The 23,714-nt window shown below is 50.8% G+C and overlaps 1 protein-coding gene across 3 annotated transcripts in view; it reads left to right on the forward strand.

The window, feature by feature from the left end:
* The window catches only part of LOC147102088 (NADPH--cytochrome P450 reductase-like), a 137,263-nt gene that overhangs the window by 3,213 nt on the left and 110,336 nt on the right, over positions 1–23,714 (forward strand). The window lies entirely within an intron of this gene.

The following is a 23,714-nucleotide window of genomic DNA, read 5'->3' on the forward strand; positions in this document are numbered from 1 at the left end:
TTTTCTGCCTAGGCAGTTATTTGTAAATGAAATTTGGGTACGAGGAAGAGCTGGTTAGAAAGTTGTGCACGAAGTGTTAATTTGTTGATCAGACAACTGCATTGTGTGTCAGCTGTGGCTCAGTTAGTAGCACACCCTCGCCTCTGAGTCAGAAGGTTGTGGGTTCAAGTCCCACTCCAGAGATGAGCGCACAAAAATCTAGGCTGACACTCCAGCGCAATACTGAGGGAGTGCTGCACTGTTGGAGGTGCCGTCTTTCAGATGAGACATTAAACCGAGGCCCCGTCCATGCTCTCGAGTGGACGTAAAAGATCCCATGGCACTATTTCAAAGAAGAGCAGGGGAGTTCTCCCCGGTGTCCTGGCCAATATTTATCCCTCAACCAATATCACTAAAACAGATAATCTGGTCATTATCACATTGCTGTTTGTGGGAGCTTGCTGTGTGCAAATTGGCTGCTGCGTTTCCCATATTACAACAGTGACTACACTTCAAGAAGTACTTCATTGGCTGGAAAGTGCTTTGGGATGTCCAGTGGTTGTGAAAGGCCCTTTTCATTCTTTTCATTAACAGGCTTTGTTAGGCTTCCTCAATTTTTATAAATCTTCGTGAATGTATTTCTAATTTTGTATTGCATCTGCGCTGTTAAAACGGATGCTGCTGAATTGCCCTTCTCATTCATGCTACTCCAAGGCGAAAAGTAGCTCCTCTTTTAAGTTCAGGGGAGGAAGTGAAAATGGGGGCGGGAGGGGGGGAGAAAAGAGAAAGACAGTTGTCCCTGGGCTGTATGACTCCTAGCAGCCAGATATGACTAACACTGCTGGAGGATTCAGAGGACGTTGCCTGCTCTTAGTGTGTGGCTTACGAAGAAAATGAGAGGGACTCGTATCCTCAGAAATGAAATTGACCAACATGTCTGGCAATTAAAACACTTCATTATCAATTGAAAAGATGCAGCAAAGATTCGCTGGCATGTTAACCAGGGAGGAAAGAAGAAAGACATGTATTTATATAGCGCCTTTCACAACCTCAGCACATCCCAAAGCACTTTACAGCCAATGAAGTACTTTTGAAGTGTAGTCACTGTTGTAATGTAAGAAAAGTGGCAGTCAATTTGCAGATAGCAAGATCCCACAAACAGAAATGAAATTACCAGATAATCTGTTTGTGATGTTGAGGGATAAATATTGGCTAGGCAACTGGGAGAACTCCCAACTCTTATTTGAAAGACTGTGAGGCAACAGTGCTAACCACTATGCCACGGGCAGCACGGTGGCATAGTGGTTAGCACTGTTGCCTCACAGCGCCAGAGACCCGGGTTCGAATCCGGCCTCGGGTGACTGTGTGGAGTTTGCACATTCTCCCCGTGTTTGCGTGGGTTTCCTCCGGGTGCTCCGGTTTCCTCCCACAGTCCAAAGATGTGCGGGCTAGGTTGATTGGCTATGATAAATTGACCCTTAGTGTTAGGGGGATTAAATACACGGGGATAGGGTGGGATATGTGTTGATGTAGGGGTTACGGGGATCGGGTGGGATATGTGTCGGTGCAGGCTCGATGGGCCGAAATGGCCTCTATCTGCACTGTGGGGTTTCTGTGATTCTGTGAAATAGTACCCCGAGACCTTTGTTTAATGTTTCATCTGAAAGACAGCACTTCCGACAGTGCAGCACTCCCTCAGTACTGCACTGGAGTGTCGCCCTGGATTATGTGCTCAAGTCTCTGGAGTGGAACCCGTGACCTTCGGACTCGGGTGAGCGTGTTACCACAGAGCCACAGCTGGCACGGAGGAAGGGGGCGAGCCACAAAGCGGCACTTGAGAAATTGGGGCTTTTTTTCCCACTCGAGCCGAGAAGGTTGAGAGGTGACCCGACAGAAGCCCTAAAGTGTATGAAGGGTTGTGATAAAGTAGATAGTGATGGATTGTTTGCGCTGGTCAGTGCGATGATGAGGAGAAAGTGCAAATTTAAGATGGCCGTAATCGCAAAAAGAATTAAAGGATGAGAGAACATTTCTTGAAACTGGGGGCAGTTAGAATATGGAGTTCTCTGCCGCAAACCATTGTTGAAGCAGTCCATAAATTCTTTTGAAAGGAAATGTGATAGTTGCTTGAAAAAGAATATCAAGAGTGAGCAGAAGAGTGGGATTGGACTAGGTAGTTCATGTGGACAATGCCTGCACAAACTTGATGGGCCGAAAGTCCTATTTCTGTGCTGCAATGTTCAATGAAGTTATATTTAAGCAGATGTTGGGCAGTTCTGTCTCTGGTTGATGATTTACATTAGATATACGAAATAGTATGGATTTTGCAGGTAGGAGGCGATGGATTGAAATTGCATGGAAGAAAATGAGCGTTGCATTTCTGTAATTCTATAGCTTAATAAATACAATGAGAAAGAAGCTAAATAAGGCTCTGGAACTGGTCTTACTGTGGAATGTTGTTTGGCCAGTTTTTGCTAACCTGGAACAAAAATCACTGTAATCGTTGTCTAATAACCTATTGGAGTGCGGGACCTATAATCCAACCACCCACAGATGCTGTGCCTGTAATGTCTTGTTAACTCTGCGATCTCTGTCTGTACTGTATTTCGGCAGTGGTGTTACAAGTAGCCTGTGTCCTTGGGGCTATTGAGGGAGAAAATCTGCCAGGGTTCCTGCTCTTTAATGACCCCTGCTAGAAAGTGTGCTTTTGTGGCTGTCAATCCAGGAGAGGACTGGGCTCGGCTCGGCGGTGATGCCCTGAATGGTTTAACAGCCTGCCGGTATTAGCTTGTCAAGAATGGGCACTGGGTAGAGGGAGAGTGAGGCACTTGAGGATTGGTGGTTCCTTTGGAACTGCGCATCAGCACAAGTCAGTGGCTTAAGGTGGGGGAAGACACACACGGTGCATTTCAGTCCTGCAGGGTCTTTGGTTTATGAATTGGAAGTGTTTGTTGATAAAGTAGAGCTGGTGCTCTTGAAATGCACGTGTACAAAACTGGCAAGTCAAACAAAAGGGAACACTTTTTCAAACTCAACCTCAAAAATAACAACTTGCATTTATATAGCATCTTTAACATAGTAAAACATCCCAAGGCCCTTCACAGGAGTGTTATCAAACAGAATTTGACACCGAGCCACATTAGGAGATATTGGAACAGGTGACCAAAAGCTTGGTCAAAGAGGTAGGCTTTAAGGAGCGTAGCTAAGGAGCTCAGTAAGGAGATGCTAGCCCAGGAGCCATTCTGTAAGCTCCTGCTGATTTTATTCCATTTCATTCTCTCTCTCCCTCTGGTTTGCACTTTCTGTAATGCTGTTTCTTTTTTATTGCTGTCTTATTTTTTTCTTTTCCATTTCCCTGTTTATGGCGTTCAAACAAAAGGCCAGCTCCCAGCAGAAGGTTGAGCATAAGATCTGATAAGTGTATGTCAGTCTCAATTGCAGACTGTAATGCTATCTGCCATGGAGTGGCTTCGAGTGCAGCACTTTCCACTCTGCATGGCATGGTTGTTGACTTGACCACTTGTGCTTTAAGAGGTAATCCTGGAGTGGATGTGCGTAATTGAACTCTGACAACGCAAGCATTGTGGTTTTAAAAGGAGAGTTGCCCAGCTCACTGATTGTGCCCTGTCATTGTTGACGGCAATCACTGAAGAGCTAGACCTATTTCCCTTCGCAGAGAGGTCAATAACCAGGGGGCATAGGTTTAAAGTCATTGGTAAAAGGATTAGAGGGGAGTTGAGAAATTTCTTTACCCAGAGTGTGTTGGGGTCTGGAACTCACTGCCTGAAGGGGTGGGAGAGGCAGAAACCCTCATTGCATTTAAAAAGTACTTGGATATGCACTTGAAGAGCCGTAACCTACAAGGCTACGGACCAAGAGCTGGAAAGAGGGATTCAGCTGGAGAACTCTTTTTCGGCCGGCACAGACACGATGGGCCGAATGGCCTCCTTCTGTGCTGTAAATTTCTATGATTTTATGATCCCACTGTCCTTCCCTAAAGTTTGTGTTCCCTTAAAAGATGCTTCAACTGCTTTCTGTGACAAAGCATACCAAGCTGTAACAACTGTCTGTATAAACAAATTCTAACCCATTTTCACTGTCTTAACGATAATTGTATATTATAACCCCTCGTCGCTGACTCTTCAAATGCAGGAAATGGTCCTTCTCATTCACCCTATTGAAACCCTTCATAAATTGAAAATCCTCAATTCAATCTCCTCTTAGCCTTTTGGACTCCAATGGAAATAGTCCCAGTATCTCCTGTTTCTGCTTGTAACTGTAGTTTCTCATTCCCGTCATCATTATGCTTGTTTCAATTTTCACCAGGATGTTGTACGCAGTGGAATAGTTGCAATTCAGCATTAACTTCCAAGTGTATCTTAAGCGTTGAATTGTGTTTTATTTAATATGTAATAAAATTCTACTTAGGTTATTAATAAACTTGGAGGGAGATGGGAAATGGTGCGGCTCCTGAAATGGAATCGGATCGTGGGTAGGCTGGATGGTACTCTCCGTCCTTGGGAGCAGCTTCAGCTGTGTTGATGAAACCAATGCCTATGTGGTATTTTACAAGAAATTGCTACTTCTGTCAATCTGAGGCCTTGCTGCTTGTGTTGTCTATATTTTGTCTAGTCAAAGGACGGTGGAGGGGTTCTTTGTTCTGACTCGAGCAAAGAAGAGCAGTAAGACTTGTCTTTCCTCTTCAATCATTGCTGCATTGATCTGATCACACATTGTGCATGATGCTTTTATCACTTGTAAAGAAGTGCAATACTGCGGGTGCTGGAAATCTGAAATGAAAAAATATAGTTTGGCCTGTATCTGGCATAGACTTCCTTTTTAACTCTGAATATTTGAGGAGTATTGAGTTCTTGAACATGGAGCATGTTCTCAGTCAGGCGTAGCCCCCTCTGCTTCTGCACAAGCCATGATTTTAGAAACTTGGATCATGTTCCTTAGCACCCAATTTTTTCTCTCTCTCGTTCCCTCAGCTTCTCTTCATAAATCTGCAGCCCTTTCACTGCCTCGCCATCTGCTGTGAGTATAGTGGCCGCAGTCGGACACGACATATTCCGGCCGGTCCCATTCTCAGGCGTCCTGACCCTCTGAGTCTAGACCAAGGTGTGTCTTCTGATTTAAGGCTGTCAGGCCGGAGATAATGAAATTGTTTGAACATTATCTTCTATTAACACCAAATACCAGTTGCATATGAATGTTAAAGTTTACAGGGCTGTTGCGGTTTGCACTTCTCATCAATGTAAACAATAGCTGACCTGTTAGAGGCCAGCACGTGTGCTGTGTGAGACCAACTAAATGAAAGTAGGGGACTGTTGGCCAAGAATAAGGAGGCCATGTCCTTGGAGGATCTACTTCTCTTCGGGAGCCTGTGGATTAGTTACCACAGGTGTATTTCCTTATGAGCTGTTCATATTACCTTTCAAACTCTTGTACTTTGGAACTACTGTACTCAGATTAAAGTGGCGTGCGTGTTGGGAGTGAAAAGGCTGTACAGATTGATAAACTTCTAGAGTTGGTTATGCAAGATTGTTGAATCAGTGGGTGGATTGGCAGGGCTGTGGAATAAACATGTAATGCATACTAGATTTCATAGTAAAAGAACATTTTGCAATATTTATAATGTGGCATATAGATTTACCAAGCATGTGATTGTATTGAAAACATTAAGTACAATAGGCCAGTGCTGGGGACTTAGTTACACAAACTCTTGAATACTGCTCATAGATTTATGTTTTCCTCCAGGGGTGGATAGAATTGACAATAAATGATGGCTAAGGACGTGTTTGAAGGCAGTCACGTACTCCAGGGACTTATGTGGCTTTGTAAACTTCAATTTTTTTCCTCCCTCCTAAAAAGAAGCAATGATTCCTCGCTGGAATACCAGTTCCACGGGTAGCCTCTGATGGCTCCCTCAAGGGTCATTAGTCACATGTGAACTCTGATGGTGGCTATTTCACTGTCGGGGCATCTCCTGAGTCTAATCCTGTGCATATATCCAACAGGTATTTCTATAGTAATTGGGGACAAGAACCCTAGCCAATTAATGGAAAAAAATCCCCCTCATCCCCAAAGGCACGGAGTTCCCTTGTTGGTATCCTACCTCCTCAGCTGAGATCAGTACAGACCAGGGAATGAACCTTGAACCTCCCTGGTCTGTGAAGCTCAATTGCTCACTGAGTAAAGGTCTCTGAGGGGAGACACTTTGGGGGTAATTTTCCTCAGGGCTTCTGCCGCCACGCCACCATAACTGCGGTGGAAGATCGGCGGAATTCCATTGACGAGTTGACGAGTGTAAAGTTACGGCAGCTGAGCTAGAAACCCGGAGGAAATTTTATTTCGTGTTATCTGAGTAATATCTTTGCGAAATAACAACAGAAACGCTGGAAAAGCTCAGCAGGCCAGGCAGCATCCGTGGAGAGAGAAACCGAGTTAACGTTTCGGGTCGAAGACCTTTCGTCAGAACTGGAAAAAAAAAGCAGGAAAAGGAACAGATTTTTAAGCAAGTGCAGGGGCTGGGAAAAGGGGGAGGGGATGAAAGAACAAAAGGGAAGGTCTGTGATAGGATAGAAGGCAGGAGAAGTAAAGAGACATTAAGAGATATTCAAGGCAAGAGGAGATGGTAATGGGACAAGTTAAGAAACAAAAGATGGCTCTAGATGGAGTGTGAATTGCGCTGGCAGAATGAAAGACAGCTGCCATGTGGGAGGGAAGAGAAAAAAGGCACAAACAAAACGTGTGGATAAAAAATATATATATGTAATAGGGGCCGAGGTTATGATCTGAAATTGTTGAACTCTATGTTGAGTCCAGAAGGCTGTAAAGTGCCTAATTGAAATATGAGGTGCTGTTCCTTGAGCTTACGCTGAGCTTCCGTGGAACAATGCAAGAGGTCGGAGTGGGAATGGAGTGGTGAATTAAAGTGACAGGCAACCGGAAGCTTGCGGTCCCCCTTGCGGACTGAACAGAGGTGTTCCGCAAAGCGGTCACCCAATCTGCATTTGGTCTCCCCAATGTAGTGGAGACCACATAGTGAGCAGCGAATACAGTATACTAGATTGCAAGAAGTACAAGTAAATCGCTGTTTCACTTGGAAAGGGGAGGTATAAGGGCATGTGTTGCATCTCCTGCGCTTGCACGGGAAGGTGCCGGGCGAAGGGAAGGGGTGCTGGGGGTGATAGAGGAGTGGACTAGGGTGTCACGGAGGGAGCGGTCCCTATGGAATGCTGAAAGGGGAGGTGAGGGGAAGATGCGTTTGGTGGTGGGATCACACTGGAGGTGGCAGAAATGGCGGAGGATGATCTGTTGAATGTGGAGGCTGGTGGGGTGAAAGGTGAGGACAAGGGGAACTCTTATCGTGGTTCCGGGAGGGAGGGGCAGGGGTGAGGGCAGAAGTGCGGGAGATAGAACGGACACGGTCAAGGGCCATGTCAACCACAGTAGAGGGGAATCCCCGGTTGAGGAAAAAGGAAGACCTGTCAGAAGCACTGGTATGGAAGGTGGCATCGTCGGAGCAGATGCGGCAGAGACGGAGAAACTGGGAGAATGGAATAGAGTCCTTACAGGAGGTGGGGTGGGAGGAAGTGTAGTCCAGGTAGCTGTGGGAGTCAGTGGGCTTGTAGTGAATGTTTGTCAATAACCTATCCCCAGAGATGGAGATGGAGAAGTTGAGGAAGGGAAGAGTCGGAGATGGACCATGTGAAGGTGAGGGAAGGGTGGAAATCGGAAGCAAATATCTTTGCGAACCCTGGTCTGCCGAGTAACACACTCAGACTACGCATATTATCAAAAGCAAGTAGCTATCAGGCATTCTGTTTCATGCTTCCTTTCTGTTACTCTGAAATTGTTGGTTTGTGCTGTGCTGAATCCACACTGTAAAGAGAGCTGAATTCAGCAACAGTGGAACAAATGCACATGCTCAGTTACTACAGTCACACTTGCAACTTGTCATTCTGCTGCGGCGTTCCCTTGATGTTGAAGAAAGTCGCTGTGAGTCAAACGATTCACTGTCGGCCTGTGCGCGTGGGCTGTAGCTAGAATGGAGGTGGTAGTCCTGATGCAGTGGCATGGTAGGATGGAGGGGGCTCTTTGTCATTAGAGCTGCTTGCTGATGAGGGTTTTACTGGCCATCATGTACTGCCACTGGGTCACTTGCATCGCAGGGTGCTTTCGAAAGCACTCTTTCCATTGTTTGCAACTCTGGTAAAGGGGCATCCGATTCATTGTTGGAGTTTGTATTTTCTGTCATTTTGCACAGCTCCATGTCGTGACAGGTTGAGGGGAAGCTCGATAAGTACATGAGGGAGAAAGGAATAAAAGGTTTTGCTGATAGTGTTAGAAGAAGTAGGATGGGAGGAGGCTCGTGTGGAGCATGAACACTGGCATAGACCAGTTGGGCCGAATGGCCTGTTTGTGCTGTAGATTCTATGGCAGGAAGAGGACATTGGTCTGTGGGGATTAGTGCTTTCCAGTTAGGGGGAAATGGAACCCAACAGCAGGATTACTGAATCATTCCAAGATTGATATGTTTACGCTGCACGTTTGGTCCAAAGTAAATTGACTTTAGCAATGCAAGTAATTGATTAGCATAACTGCCACGTAGCATCTGCCATACCTCTGGATTAAAAGAAAGCACTGTTTCATCGATTGGAGCATTGCTTGCACTCGTCAATCTGTATCATGCTCTCAGACCACACCTTGAGTGCTGTGCCTAGCTCTGGTCCCTGAGACACAAGGCAGACAAACTTTTTATAGTGCCTTTCAAAGCCTTGGTATGTCCCAAAGTGCTTTACAGGCAATGAAGTACCTTTTGAAGTGTAGTCACTGTTGTAACATAAGAGACGTGGCAGCCAATTTGTGCACAGCAAGCACCCACAAACAGCACTATGGTAATAACCAGATCATTTGTTTTAGTGGTGTTGATTGAGGGATAAGTAGGACACCAGGAGAACTCCCAAGTTCCTCTTTGAATAGAGCCATGGGATCATTTACGTCCAACTGAGAGGACAGAAGGAACCTCGGTTTAACGTCTCATCTGAAAGACGGCACCTCTGACCGTGCAGCACTCCCTCAGTACTGCACTAGATTATGTGCTCAAGTCTCTGGAGTGGAACTCAAACCCACAACCTCCTAGCTGATAAGGGAATTAGGGGTTACGGGGAGCGGGCAGGGAAGTGGACGTGAGTCTAGGTTCGGATCAGCCATGATCCTATTGAATGGCGGAGCAGGCCCGAGGGGCCGTATGGCCTACTCCTGCTCCTACTTCTTATGTTCTAACTCGGGGCCGAGTCTTTCAGTCTTGAAAGCAAGGGACATAGAGGCGATCTTATACAGGTATATAAGATAGCTAATGGAAAAGTTGAATCCAGAGCTTTAATTCAAGCTAAACCATGACAGTAGGATAAGGGAACATTGGATCAAACTAATCAGACAAATGTAGCTTAAAGTTTGGAAGTTCTGCACATAAAGAATTGGCAACATTTAGAATGGTAGAATAGTGGAGGCAAAAACCCTGCAACCATTTAAAAAGTAGTTGGATGGAGCGGGGGTTGGGTGTGGGGACGGGGGTGTGGCTCTACGGTCTTTCTAGATGGTGCAGTCCTAGAACAGCCAGATTATTATGCATGGACCCTGTTACTTTCAGGCACTTGCTTGCTTTGATGTCTGAAATGAGGCACCAAGCAGCTGGTTTTGAAGTGGAGCCAGAGATCAGTGCTGCAGTTACTCCTCCGATTAAATTACTTTCCATTCACCGGTTGACTTTCTGAATGAGTTGAAAGAACAGGTCTGCTCAGTTTGTGATGCAATTAGACCCGCGCCAGGGCTGAGTGTACTTGCTCATAACATTGAGGCTTGCACCATCAGTCCTAAATGTGGCTTTTGACTATTTTGCTCTCTGCCAGCATTTCCCTAAGTCGCTCGTGTTATGCTGGAGTGCTGTGTTCTGTATTTGTTTCTCTTTTATTTAGCACTGATGCATTGAAGGACAAGCTTGATGCATAGAGGAGGGAGAAGGGAATAGAGAGCATGGGGGGAAAGGTGGCAAGAGGCCATTAGAGTGGGAGGAGGCTTGTGTGGAGTATGAACACTGGCATAGACCAGCTGGGCCGAATGGCCTGTTTCTAAGCTGTAGATTCTATGTATGTATCATTTGAACAGTGGATCACAGCCATCACATCACAGAATTGTATTAAATTTAGAAGTGGAAATATATTGAATACAGTACCAAACTAGTGAAATACATTTAAACCAACTACATATCTCGGAATTCAAAAAAGGAGTGTATTTGGGAAGTTTCCAGACAAATTTGCAAAATTTTACTGGCCGAAGAATTGCAAATTGGGGTTTCTTGGTGAGAATCGTAGCTCAACCCTGCAGCGACCCATTGGTGTGTTGATGGTGCTCTTATCTGGAGGTGTGTGCAGAGTCTACACATCTGCACTGCAGGGCAGCCACATACCTTGCATCTGGAATGGTCTCATTCGTCCCCTTACACTGGGTTATCCTTGATTTATATTCAGTTGGTAAGGGTGAGGCAGCAGGAGGTGACCGGTTTGGGATTTGGCAACCACCATGTGCAGGCAGTCTGTTCCGCCTCCCATCAGAACCCGACTAACCAGCCAGGTCAGGTAAGGAGAAGCCTTTAAAAAAGATCTAGAAGCACTGGAGACGGTGCAAAAGAGATTTACAAGGATGGTACCGAACTGAGAGGGTATAGCTATTGGGAAAAGAGCAGACTGAAAGGTGACCTAATAGAGGTCTTTAAAAATGATGAAGGCATTTGATAGGGCAGACATAGAGAAGATATTTCCACTTGTGGGGGAGTCCAAAATTAGAGGCCATAAATATAAGATCGTCACTAATAACTACAATAAGGAATTCAGGAGGAACTTCTTTATTCGGAGAGTGGTGGGAATGTGGAACTTGCTACCACATGGAATGGAATAGCATAGATGCATTTATGCCTTTAAGGGGAAGTTAGATAAACACGAGTGAAAAAGGAATAGAAGCATACGTTGATAGGGTGGGCGGAGCCTTGTGTGGAGCATAAACCCCAGCATAGACCTGTTGGGCCGAATGGCCTGTGTCTGTGCTGTAAATTCAATGTAATTCTCTTTCAGGCGTGAAAGCAGTGGCGATGGGGGCGCGCAAACCTATAAATGACCTTACTGGATGAAATTGCCAATGGATTCATCCACTTTGTTCACAGGCCATGTATAAGTAATGTCTACATAGACTTTGACTGACTCCACAGATCACTGGAAAGCATTTCAGAGAACAGCCTTCTATTGTTACTTTGGTCTGCATTTAGAACCAGTGTAAGACAACCTATAGCCTGAGTGGCTGGGTGACCAGTTAGTTTGTCCTGTTCTCATCCTTGGCAATTATTGATTAATGCACGTCAGTAATTTCGATCAAATAAACCAGGGTGTCCAAAGTGAAGTCTGTTGATCATTTCTTGAAGCCCCGGCAACTTGTTCCTATTTGGCTTATATTTATTGGCAAGTATGTCCTGTTTGAATTTTGTCACTCTGGAGGTTTGGAAAAAGGCTTTGACTTGATGGTGGATGAGTCCTAAATCAGAACTCGCAAGATCTGTCGAAATCAGCAACTTACGATTATGTTAGAGATTTAAACTCTGTATGCGGCCCCCAAAGTACTCTGATGTGCACTGTGGCTCACAAAGACAAGAGCTTGGCTGCTCGTAATGTTGCCAAAGAAGGTGTCATCGACCTTTGGGCATTGCCCTGTCGGGTGCGTTAGGATGCCCAGTGCTTCTCCAATAAGAGCAAAAATAGCAATTTTGAAGAGCTGTCTGCAGCCAGCTAATATGGTGATCCAGGAAATAGTCCTATCCAAAAGCATTGAAGCTGATCATGCAGCAGGGAAAGTCACTTTCCTGTTTAAAAACCCTTCTCTTGTGCCTAGTTCCAGTGACACTTTCAGGCTTCACATTGTCAGATAGCCAAATCTTGATTTGCCCCTTGGTAGCTTCGTACTGCTGAAGTTGCTCCCTGATGTATTAGTGTGTGGCTTACGATCAGAGTCCATCTCTCATGGTGACTGAATAAGTCACATTCTGTTTTCAGTTGCATGGGATTATAGGATTTTTGTTAGTTTAGTGATTCAGTGCCAGGATTCTATCCATTTATCCATGGTTAAGGAATATTGTTTTGGTTGTTCATCATGACATTGCATATTTCCATGTCCTTGTTTTGCAATGTGTGCCTGTTGTGTTGATTTTTATCTTGAATGCTTGTCATTTTGTTTTAAAATTTCAAGTGGCCAACTTCATCTGTGTCAACATCAAACTAACTGGTTTAGATATAGCAAGGAAGAATTTTTTTTTACAAAATCATTTGTTCCCCCCCAAAAAAACACCTTTTACCTCAATTTATACATTATCCGCTCCTTTAAATCATCTCTGACCAAGCTTTTGGTCACCCTTCCTAATCGCTCCCTTCCTGGCTCAGCACATTTCCCCTATGCCTATTTGAGAAGCGCCTCGGGACTGTCTTTACAGTAAAGGCACTATATATAAAGCCCGGCTATTGTTGTCCAGGTACCATTCCCGAACAGTGAGGGTAGCTGATCTGAGGTGAATTGTTACTAAGCCAGTGCCTGCGTTGTGGAGGGTCCTGTGAATGACATGGGTTTCCCTGGATTCCTTTGCCTTCCTCAGAGATCTGAGTAAAAGCAGGAACTCTAACCATTAAGGAGAAGCCACGTGCTGCTGTATATCATGTTCTTGCTGTCTGTGACAATACTGCATGTAACGCGTTATTTCAGACCACGTCTAGCCAAAGAATCGTAGCTTTTAAATCATCTCAAGTTGTGCTTCAGCAGTTTTCTGCCTTATCTTTCGTTTATTGGCAGCATTCTTTTATAAATGAATTCAAATATTATCTGTCCTCTTTGCTATAATTCCAGCTAAATGCCCCTTTTTACATAAGAACATAAGACGTAGGAGCAGGAGTCGGTCATTTGGCCCCTCGAGCCTGCTCCGCCATTCAATAAGATCATGGCTGATCTGATCTTGGTCTCAGCTCCACTTCCCTGCCCGCTCCCCATAACCCGTGACTCCCTTACCATTCAAAAATCAGTCTATCTCCACCTTAAATATATTCAATGGCCCAGCCTCCACAATTTTTCTTCAATTGAGGAATCCAAAGCCCATACGTAGTGCAGGAGCCCAGGAGGTTAAATGTCCGGAAAGCTCTGTCTACCGGCAAAATTCAGGAGCCGTTTCCTATAAGTTTTTTTACTTCTCGTTTCTTTTTTTTTTTCCAGTCAGGCTCTGCAAGGTCTAGCTGAAGCTGTTGCTTAGCTACAGAGACGCTTTTAAGCTGTGGCCGACTGTTTTGAAGCTGTTGCTAAGCAACAGGGTTTGTTGATTCACACGGAGCTGAAAAGCTCCATATGTTTTAACATTAGCGCTGGTTTCTACGGCAGTTTTGATGGTACGGCACCAGCTCGGTCCCCGTCAGTGCCGGATACCAGAAAGTTTCCTGTACTTGTGAAGTGCACGTGTCCTGGGCTTCACCTTTCCCTTCATTTCCAAAAAAAAAATCCACAAAGATTGCACCGTGCCAAATATGTTGAGGATCCTGTGATAACGTGTGTCCAAATTACTCATTGTACAGCATGTGCCTGGAGTGCGATTGCGTAACTGGTTCACTTTCCCCCTCTCGTCACTTTCTGCAGTAAAGAGAAATCTAAAAAAGGAAAATTAGAGGCGTTCCATCAGTAGATTAATTAGTTCACAAGCCAGAGGAATCCTGCAATGTCAGTTCGCCAGCTAATTTCTAATCTTGTGTAAAAAGAGCTCAGGCAACCCAAGTCCACGGTAAATGCTGTGTCAGAGTAACGTGCCAGCTAGCATGTGTTGAAATTGCTGACTCAATTCAAATTGGGAAATGATGAATAACTCGCGTGTGACACTTTGAACTATGTTTAGCCTCGGGTTTGTTTTGAAGTGTAATTATTGAAGCTGGTCACATGTGGAACTGGTCAGGCTACTTTAAGGAAAAGTAAGCAGATGATAGCTTTACCATAATTGAGAGGGGTTTGGTCTCATGTAAAACATAGAGATAGGAACAGGAGTAGGCCATTCGGCCCTTCGAGCCTGCTCCGCCATTCAATGAGATCATGGCTGATCTTCGTCTGAGATCTTAGCCTGATCTTACCAGTTCAGTATACCATCCACGTCCCCCGCCTTTTCTCCGTAACCCTTAATCCCCTTAGCCTTCAGAAATATATCCAATTCTCTCTTGAAAATATTTATTGAATTAGCCTTCACAGCCCTCTGTGGCAGGGAATTCCACAGGCTCACCACTCTTTGAGTGAAGAAATTCTTCCTCATCTCTGTTTTAAATGATTTGCCCGCTATTTTTAGACTGTGGCCCCTGGTTCTGTGCTCCCCTGCCATTGGAAACATTCTCTCTGAATTCAGCCTGTCCAGGCTGCCATAATTTTATATGTTTCGATGAGGAAAGACTAGGATTTATAAAGCACCTTTCAGGACCTCCGGATGTCCCACAGCGCTTTACAGCCAATGAAGTACTTTTTTGAAGTGTCGTCATTGTTGTAATGTTGGCAACGTGGCAGTCAGTTTGCAGCAATGAAATAAATGACCAGATAATCTGGTTTGTTTGTGATGTTGGTCTGCTGTCCTGGGCACTTGTGTACCAGCCATGGCGTTTTGGTCAGTCGAAAACGCAAGCCTCATGACATTACTGCCAACGCGCGCCACTACCACTGGCGCAGCACCTTTACAGACACAGTATTAAAAAAAAAAAAAAAAAAAAATCTTCCTGCCGGTTTGTCTTATTAAAAGAACATCTTGGCAGATTAATTTTAAAATGGCTGCTGACTTCCATTTTTTAGGTTCTGGGATTTAGTGTTTTGGCTATAGTATTGTATGGTTATATCCATTTTTCAATGCAATCCAATGCAAAGTGGAGTTGCGGTCGAAGATCAGCCATGATCGATTGCACTAGAGAGGGTACAGAGGAGATTTACGAGGATGTTGCCTGGGGCTGGGGAATTTTAGCTATGAGGAATGATTGGATGGGCTGGGGTTTGTTTTTCTTGGGAACAGAGGAGGCTGAGGGGAGACTTGATTTGAGGTGTATAAAATTATGAGGGGCCCTAGATAGAGTGGATAGGAAGGACCTAATTCCCTTTGCAGAGGGAGTCAATAACCAGGGGGCATTGGATAGGAGGTTTAGAGGGAATTTGAGGAGAAATGTTTTCACCCAGAGGGTGGTGGGGGTCTGGAACGCACTGCCTGAAAGGGTGGTAGAGGCAGAAACCCTCATCACATTTAAAAAGAACTTGGATATGCACTTGAAGTGCTGTAACCTACAAGGCTACGGACCAAGTGCTGGAAAGTGGGATTAGGCTGGATAGCACGGACAAGATGGGCCGAATGGCCTCCTGTACTGTAAATTTCTATGAATGTGCAGCTCAAGCTCCGACTCTCGTTCTATTTCTGTCCCGTCCAGCGAGCCGGATAGAATGATCTGGCGGGCCGGATGCAGCCAGCGGGCCTTATTTTGCCCACAACTGGGCTAGAAGTTCCCCCGCTCTTTACTGAGGAAACTCCCAGAAATGGCAGGGACCCGACGTAACTGGGTCTGCACCAGAGTTATGCCGGGAGACCGGCGGCACCCCTGCAATTATTCAGACACCTTTCACCCAATTGCACCAATAAACAAAAAAAATAGCATTTTATAACTCGCTGGAATGAAATAAAGCCCAGGACTAATTTTGAGTTGTCGCTAAAATTCCCTCCGAGACAAGTTGAGACTAAAAACTCACCAAGTTTAAAAAAAAATTCTTCCAATTGATTCGATTGTGTCAATTCCGAGTCATGCTGCCAATGGTGTTATCTCATCGGTGCATTTCTCTGGAAAGTTTGCATAGATTTATGGAAACTGAACCCACAAACTGAGTAACTCGCCTTTCACGTTGCAGTGACTAAGCAGAAACTGAGGTTTCGGCTGCGATAATGACACATTGATGCAGAAAACGGCAGATTCGATTTGCCCGTCTGTTTTTGGGTATGACTCCCCTGCTGCCTCGGAGACTATGACCAGCCTCCTGACGTTACGTGGAGCGGGGACAGGTGCACCGTACATTCGGCCTCAAAGCCAGATCTTGGCGGGCTGGATTGAATCCATTGGCAGGCTGGATACAGCCCGCGGCTGTATTTTACCCGCCACTGCAAGAGAGGGACATATAGGTTTAGATCTGAGGACAAATGCAGTAGAACCATTCATCTGGAATATATTTCCCGTGTATAGCGATTCCATTGATGAACTTTGAGCAAATTGGCTTATTGTGACCTGTAGCTTAAATGCGGGTCACGAGGCTGTCAGTGAGTGAGCGTGCAGAATTTTCCTACGTCTACTAGAACTGTCCAAAGCAAAGGGACCACTACAATTGTGGATTTGTCCTTCCAAACGTGAATGGAGCTGATATACAGATCAGCCATGATCTAATTGAATGGCTGAATAGCCTCCTTCCGTTCCTATTTTCCCAAATCTTATGACAAAGTGTTCAATTTCCCCTCTGATCTGTGCTTAACCTTGGTGACTGTAAACAGTGGTGGGTATTCTGGTATTGCATATGGCTATTGTGACCTCAGCTATTCTTGTACTTCTTTAGAATGTATTTAGATAGGATGTAATGATTCCATCTTTTGAATCCTTATGAGTTGAATTAACTTTCTCGGTCTTCTATGGAGTAGATGCTGTATTGTGTAATTATTACTGTTGAAAGCTTTTTCCTTCTCTTGTGATGAAGCTATTTGAGCTGCTTTTTGTTCACCATCTTTGAAGCTAAGGGGCAATATCAACGGTTCAGTATTTCCAGACAGTATCCAATGCATTGAAATGGAATTGTTGGATTAATCTACACCGCATGTTACTGTTCAGATATCCTGGGCATGTATCCCAGTCTGGGATTTGAATTGTTTTTATGGCTGAATTCAGTTTCTATCTGGGCTGCAATACTGAATACAGGAAACTTTGGTTTATCCGGAGGTTAACTGTCCGGAATGCTCGATCCACCGGCAAAATTCAGGAGCCGTTTCGTTCGGTATTTTTTCTTTTCGTTGCTTTTTTATCACCAGTCAGCCTCTGCAAGGTCTCGCTGAAGCTGTTGCTAAGCTACAGAGACGCTTGTAAGGTACGGCCGACTGTTCAGAAGCAGTTGGGTTTGTTGATTCTCACGGAGCTGAAAAGCTCCGTATGTTTCAACATTAGCGCTGGTTTGTCAGGCAGTTTTGATGGGACGGCAACAGCTCGGTCCCGTCCTGGTGTCGGATAGCACAAAGTTTCCTGTATTTGGCAATGACTCAGCACTGTGTTATTGAGGGAAAGAAGAGAATGAAAAGCAAGTGCTGGTTAAATTCTACCTTCTGTTACTCAGTATAGAGTTATGTCAACAGCACTTGCAGTGGAGAGGACCACCCCGACACTCTTGTCTTGCCGAGGAGTAGCTTGTTTTTGTGGGGGAGGCTGAAGTAGGAGGGATTGCTGTAAGGAATAAAGCAAACTACGTTGGAAACAAAGCATTTTGGGTTGTTTGAAAGTCTCATGTTATCGGTTTAAGAGTTAGCCTAACAAAAATATGCTGTATTTCAATGAACTTTCTGATGATGCATGGTAGTCGAGGTAGGCCCATTATAAGTACAGTAACCACAAAACCTCGCAGAATGGATCTCTTGAATGATTTTACTACAGATCATGTCCAGCTGAGCTGCTGCCACTGGTGTTTTATATAAAAGTTTTTATTTCATCTGATGTCAATAAAAGCTGCTAACATTGTGCCTGCTGTTCTTTCTGAAGGTCAGGGTTTTGTTTCACTTTTCCCACCTTTTCTTCTGGTGTCAGCCATGGCTTAGTGGATAGCACTCTGGCCTCAGAGTCAGAAGATCGTGGGTCCACGCCCCACTCCAGAAGATAACCTAGGCTCACATTCCATTACAGTACTGTCTCTCGCCCTCTCCGTCTCTCTCTCTCTCGCCCTCTCGATCTCGTCTCTCTCTCGCTCTTCGTCTCTCGCTCGCCCCGTCCCTCTCTCTCGCCCCCTCCCCCGCTCTCTCGCCACCCCTCCCCCTCTCTCGCCCCCTCACCCCTCTCTCGCCCCCTCCCCCTCTCTCGCCCCCTCCCCCTCACTCTCGCCCCCCTCCCCCTCTCTCGCCCCCCTCCCCCTCTCTCGCCCCCTCCCCCTCTCTCGCCCCCTCCCCCTCTCTCGCCCCCTCCCCCTCTCTCGCCCCTCTCTCTCGCCCCCTCCCCCCTCTCTCGCCCCCTCTCTCGCCCCCCTCCCCCCCTCTCTCGCCCCCTCCCCCTCTCTCGCCCCCTCACCCCTCTCTCGCCCCCTCCCCCTCTCTCGCCCCCTCCCCCTCTCTCGCCCCCCTCCCCCTCTCTCGCCCCCTCCCCCTCTCTCGCCCCCTCCCCCTCTCTCGCCCCCTCCCCCTCTCTCGCCCCCTCCCCCTCTCTCGCGCCCCCTCCCCCTCGCTCGCCCCCTCCCCCTCGCTCGCCCCCTCCCCCTCGCTCGCTCCCCTCCCCCTCGCTCGCCCCCTCCCCCTCGCTCGCCCCCTCCCCTCGCTCGCCCCCTCCCCCTCGCTCGCCCCCCTCCCCCTCGCTCGCCCCCTCCCCCTCGCTCGCCCCCTCCCCCTCGCTCGCCCCCCATCCCCCTCGCTCGCCCCCCCTCCCCCCTCGCTCGCCCCCTCCCCCTCGCTCGCCCCCTCCCCCTCGCTCGCCCCCCTCCCCCTCGCTCGCCCCCTCCCCCTCGCTCGCCCCCTCCCCCTCGCTCGCCCCCTCCCCCTCGCTCCCCTCCCCCTCGCTCGCCCCCATCCCCCTCGCTCGCCCCCTCCCCCTCGCTCGCCCCCTCCCCCTCGCTCGCCCCCTCCCCCTCGCTCGCCCCCTCCCCCTCGCTCGCCCCCCTCCCCCTCGCTCGCCCCCCTCCCCCTCGCTCGCCCCCCTCCCCCTCGCTCGCCCCCTCCCCCTCGCTCGCCCCCTCCCCCTCGCTCGCCCCCTCCCCCTCGCTCGCCCCCTCCCCCTCGCTCGCCCCCCTCCCCCCTCGCTCGCCCCCTCTCCCTCGCTCGCCCCCTCCCCCTCGCTCGCCCCCCTCCCCCTCCGCTCGCCCCCTCCCCCTCGCTCGCCCCCTCCCCCTCGCTCGCCCCCTCCCCCTCGCTCGCCCCCTCCCCCTCGCTCGCCCCCTCCCCCTCGCTCGCCCCCCTCCCCCTCGCTCGCCCCCCTCCCCCTCGCTCGCCCCCCTCCCCTCGCTCGCCCCCTCCCCCTCGCTCGCCCCCTCCCCCTCGCTCGCCCCCCTCCCCCTCGCTCGCCCCCTCCCCCTCGCTCGCCCCCTCCCCCTCGCTCGCCCCCCTCCCCCTCGCTCGCCCCCTCCCCCTCGCTCGCCCCCTCCCCCTCGCTCGCCCCCTCCCCCTCGCTCGCCCCCTCCCCCTCGCTCGCCCCCCTCCCCCTCGCTCGCCCCCCTCCCCCTCGCTCGCCCCCCCTCCCCCTCGCTCGCCCCCCTCCCCCTCGCTCGCCCCCCTCCCCCCTCGCTCGCCCCCCTCCCCCTCGCTCGCCCCCCTCCCCCTCGCTCGCCCCCCCTCCCCTCGCTCGCCCCCCCTCCCCCTCGCTCGCCCCCCTCCCCCTCGCTCGCCCCCCCTCCCCCTCGCTCGCCCCCCTCTCCCCTTCGCTCGCCCCCCTCCCCCTCGCTCGCCCCCTCCTCCCCCTCGCTCGCCCCCCTCCCCCTCGCTCGCCCCCCCTCCCCCTCGCTCGCCCCCCTCCCCCTCGCTCGCCCCCCTCCCCCCTCGCTCGCCCCCCTCCCCCTCGCTCGCCCCCCCTCCCCCTCGCTCGCACCCCCTCCCCCTCGCTCGCCCCCCTCCCCCTCGCTCGCCCCCCTCCCCCTCGCTCGCCCCCCTCCCCCTCGCTCGCCCCCCCTCCCCCTCGCTCGCCCCCCTCCCCCTCGCTCGCCCCCCTCCCCCTCGCTCGCCCCCCTCCCCCTCGCTCGCCCCCCGCCTCCCCCCTCGCTCGCCCCCTCCCCTCGCTCGCCCCCCTCCCCTCGCTCGCCCCCCTCCCCCTCGCTCGCCCCCCTCCCCCTCGCTCGCCCCCCTCCCCCTCGCTCGCCCCCCTCCCCCTCGCTCGCCCCCCTCCCCCTCGCTCGCCCCCCTCCCCCTCAGCTCGCCCCCCTCCCCCTCGCTCGCCCCCCTCCCCCTCGCTCGCCCCCCCTCCCCCTCGCTCGCCCCCCTCCCCCTCGCTCGCCCCCCCTCCCCCTCTCGCTCGCCCCCCTCCCCCTCGCTCGCCCCCTCCCCCTCGCTCGCCCCCCTCCCCCTCGCTCGCCCCCCTCCCCCTCGCTCGCCCCCCTCCCCCTCGCTCGCCCCCCCTCCCCCTCGCTCGCCCCCCTCCCCCTCGCTCGCCCCCCCTCCCCCTCGCTCGCCCCCCCCTCCCCCCCTCGCTCGCCCCCCTCCCCCTCGCTCGCCCCCCTCCCCCTCGCTCGCCCACCCTCCCCCTCGCTCGCCCCCCTCCCCCTCGCCTCGCCCCCCTCCCCCTCGCTCGCCCCCCTCCCCCTCGCTCGCCCCCCTCCCCCTCGCTCGCCCCCCTCCCCCTCGCTCGCCCCCCTCCCCCTCGCTCGCCCCCCTCCCCCTCGCTCGCCCCCCTCCCCCTCGCTCGCCCCCCTCCCCCTCGCTCGCCCCCCTCCCCCTCGCTCGCCCCCCTCCCCCTCGCTCGCCCCCCTCCCCCTCGCTCGCCCCCCTCCCCCTCGCTCGCCCCCCCTCCCCCTCGCTCGCCCCCCTCCCCCTCGCTCGCCCCCCTCCCCCTCGCTCGCCCCCCTCCCCCTCGCTCGCCCCCCTCCCCCTCGCTGCCCCCCCTCCCCCTCGCTCGCCCCCCTCCCCCTCGCTCGCCCCCCTCCCCCTCGCTCGCCCCCCTCCCCCTCGCTCGCCCCCCTCCCCCATCGCTCGCCCCCCTCCCCCTCGCTCGCCCCCCTCCCCCTCGCTCGCCCCCCTCCCCCTCGCTCGCCCCCCTCCCCCTCGCTCGCCCCCCTCCCCCTCGCTCGCCCCCCTCCCCCTCGCTCGCCCCCCCTCCCCCTCGCTCGCCCCCCTCCCCCTCGCTCGCCCCCCTCCCCCTCGCTCGCCCCCCCTCCCCCTCGCTCGCCCCCCTCCCCCTCGCTCGCCCCCCTCCCCCTCGCTCGCCCCCCTCCCCCTCGCTCGCCCCCCTCCCCCTCGCTCGCCCCCTCCCCCTCGCTCGCCCCCCTCCCCCTCGCTCGCCCCCCTCCCCCTCGCTCGCCCCCTCCCCCTCGCTCGCCCCCTCCCCCTCGCTCGCCCCCCTCCCCTCCCGCTCGCCCCCTCCCCCTCGCTCGCCCCCCTCCCCCCTCGCTCGCCCCCTCCCCCTCGCTCGCCCCCTCCCCCTCGCTCGCCCCCCTCCCCCTCGCTCGCCCCCCTCCCCCTCGCTCGCCCCCCTCCCCCTCGCTCGCCCCCCTCCCCCTCGCTCGCCCCCCTCCCCCTCGCTCGCCCCCCTCCCCCTCGCTCGCCCCCCTCCCCCTCGCTCGCCCCCCCTCCCCCTCGCTCGCCCCCCTCCCCCTCGCTCGCCCCCCTCCCCCTCGCTCGCCCCCCTCCCCCTCGCTCGCCCCCCTCCCCCTCGCTCGCCCCCCTCCCCCCCTCGCGCTCGCCCCCTCCCCCCCTCTGTGTGTGTCATAGCTTTGATGAGTTTATGTGAGGCCATTGTCCCAGTTGTACTGCCAAAGGCCATTGTCCCAGTTGTACTGCCAAGTTGTCAGTGACCTGAATCTACTCTGAACTCTTAGTGGCATGGATTCACCTCCCAACCCCCACCCTAAATACAGAAGGATTCTAAGACCCATTATCTGCTCGATGCAAGTTCAGTACTTTCACCGCTGCTGGTGATGCTGGTATTTACACCTATAGAACTCAGAACTCCAAAAATAGCGAGAGAAGACATTACAGATGGGCAAATAGGCTGGGTTTATTGTGACCAGGTTCCTGGAGTTGGCATTTCTTTTTCCGGAGTGTTGCATAGAATTTACAGCATACAAACAGGCCATTTGGATCAACTGGTGTATGCTCCACACGTGCTTCATCTCACCCCATCAGCATATCCTTCTGTCTTTCTCCCTCGTGCTTATCTAGCTGTCCCTTAAGTGCCTCTATGCTATTTGCCTCAACCACTCGAGATCGCAAGTTCCACAATCTAACCACTCTAGGTAAAGACCTTTCTCCTCAATTCCATATTGGATTTATTAGTGACTATCTTATATTAATAACCCCTAGATTTAGTCACTGTGGAAACATTGGCCCGTAACCTGTGGTGAGCGGCGAAGCAAAGGCCTTCGCCCCTGGCCCTGAAGTAAGCTTTCCACAACGATCTCGCGACCTCTGGCGAGAAGTTCGGCTTTTCTGATGTGCAGTTGAAATCAGCGCAAGTTAATGGGGAATCCCTAACGCGAGCTGCTGTGACCTCAAAAAGCTGTCTAAGCAGCCAATCACAATGCAGAATTCTCAGACTGAGGAGCCAGGAAGTGAGTAAGCTCCTTTGATTCTAACTTTTAAAAAATGTTAGAGAGAGCAAAATAAAGATTGGGGTTGTCGCATGGGGAAAAGGTAAACCTGAAATAAAGATGAACAAACTTTTTAAAAAAAATAAAAATTTTAAGTTTCTTAAAAATTGTAATATTTAATAAGATAGATACATTTGACACTCCACAAAATTTAAATTCGTTTTTCAGGGCCATAACGTTTGTTTAGCAGACAACACGCTGTTTAAACCCCCAGTTTTAATTTTTAATGGGGTATTAAACGGCAATATTACATAAGACCATAAGAAGCAGGAGTCGACCATATGGCCCCTCGAGCCCGCTCCGCCATTCAATAAGATTATGGCTGATCATCAACCTCAACTCCACTTTCCCCCACTATCTCCATATCCCTTGATTCCCCATGAGTCCAAAAATCTCTATCTCAGCCTTGAATATACTCAACGACTCAGCATTCACAGCGCTCTGGGGCAGAGAATTCCAAAGATTCACAACCCTCCGAGTGAAGAAATTCCTCCTCATCTCGGTCTTAAATGGCCGACCCCTTATCCTGAGACTATGCCCCCTAGTTCTAGACACTCCAGCCAGGGGAAACAACCTCTCAGCATCTACCCTGTCAATCCCCTTCAGAATCTTGTATGTTTCAATGAGATCACCTCTCATTCTTCTAAACTCCAGAGAGTATCGGCCCATTCTACTCAATCTCTCATCATAGGACAGCCCCCTCATCCCAGGAATCAATCCAGTGAACCTTCGTTGCACCGCCTGCAAGGCAAGTATATCCTTCCTTAGATAAGGAGACCAGAACTGTGCCCAGTACTCCAGGTGTGATCTCACCAAGGCCCTGTACAGTTGTAGCAAGACTTCCTTACTCTTATACAGTACTCCAACAACCCCTTTCCAATAAAGGCCAATATTCCATTTGCCTTCCCTATTGCTGCGGAAGAGCCGAAGTTTTCATTAGTTTCATTGATTTCCTGATTACACTGATTGCCAACTTGGTGCGGCGGGGTGGGGGGTGTTCCACAGCGCAGCCAGTGTCGGAGCAGTGAATGACTGACCACAACTTCAGGATTCCGTGTTAGGATGCACATGCGCTACATCCTGAAGTTGCGGCCAGTTTCAAAGGGGTAATGACCGTGAATGCTGTTCGTTCA

Source organism: Somniosus microcephalus, chromosome 22 (genome assembly GCF_052327205.1).
Source record: "Somniosus microcephalus isolate GS21.2 chromosome 22, FLI_Smic_1.0, whole genome shotgun sequence".
NCBI classification, from domain to species: domain Eukaryota; kingdom Metazoa; phylum Chordata; class Chondrichthyes; order Squaliformes; family Somniosidae; genus Somniosus; species Somniosus microcephalus.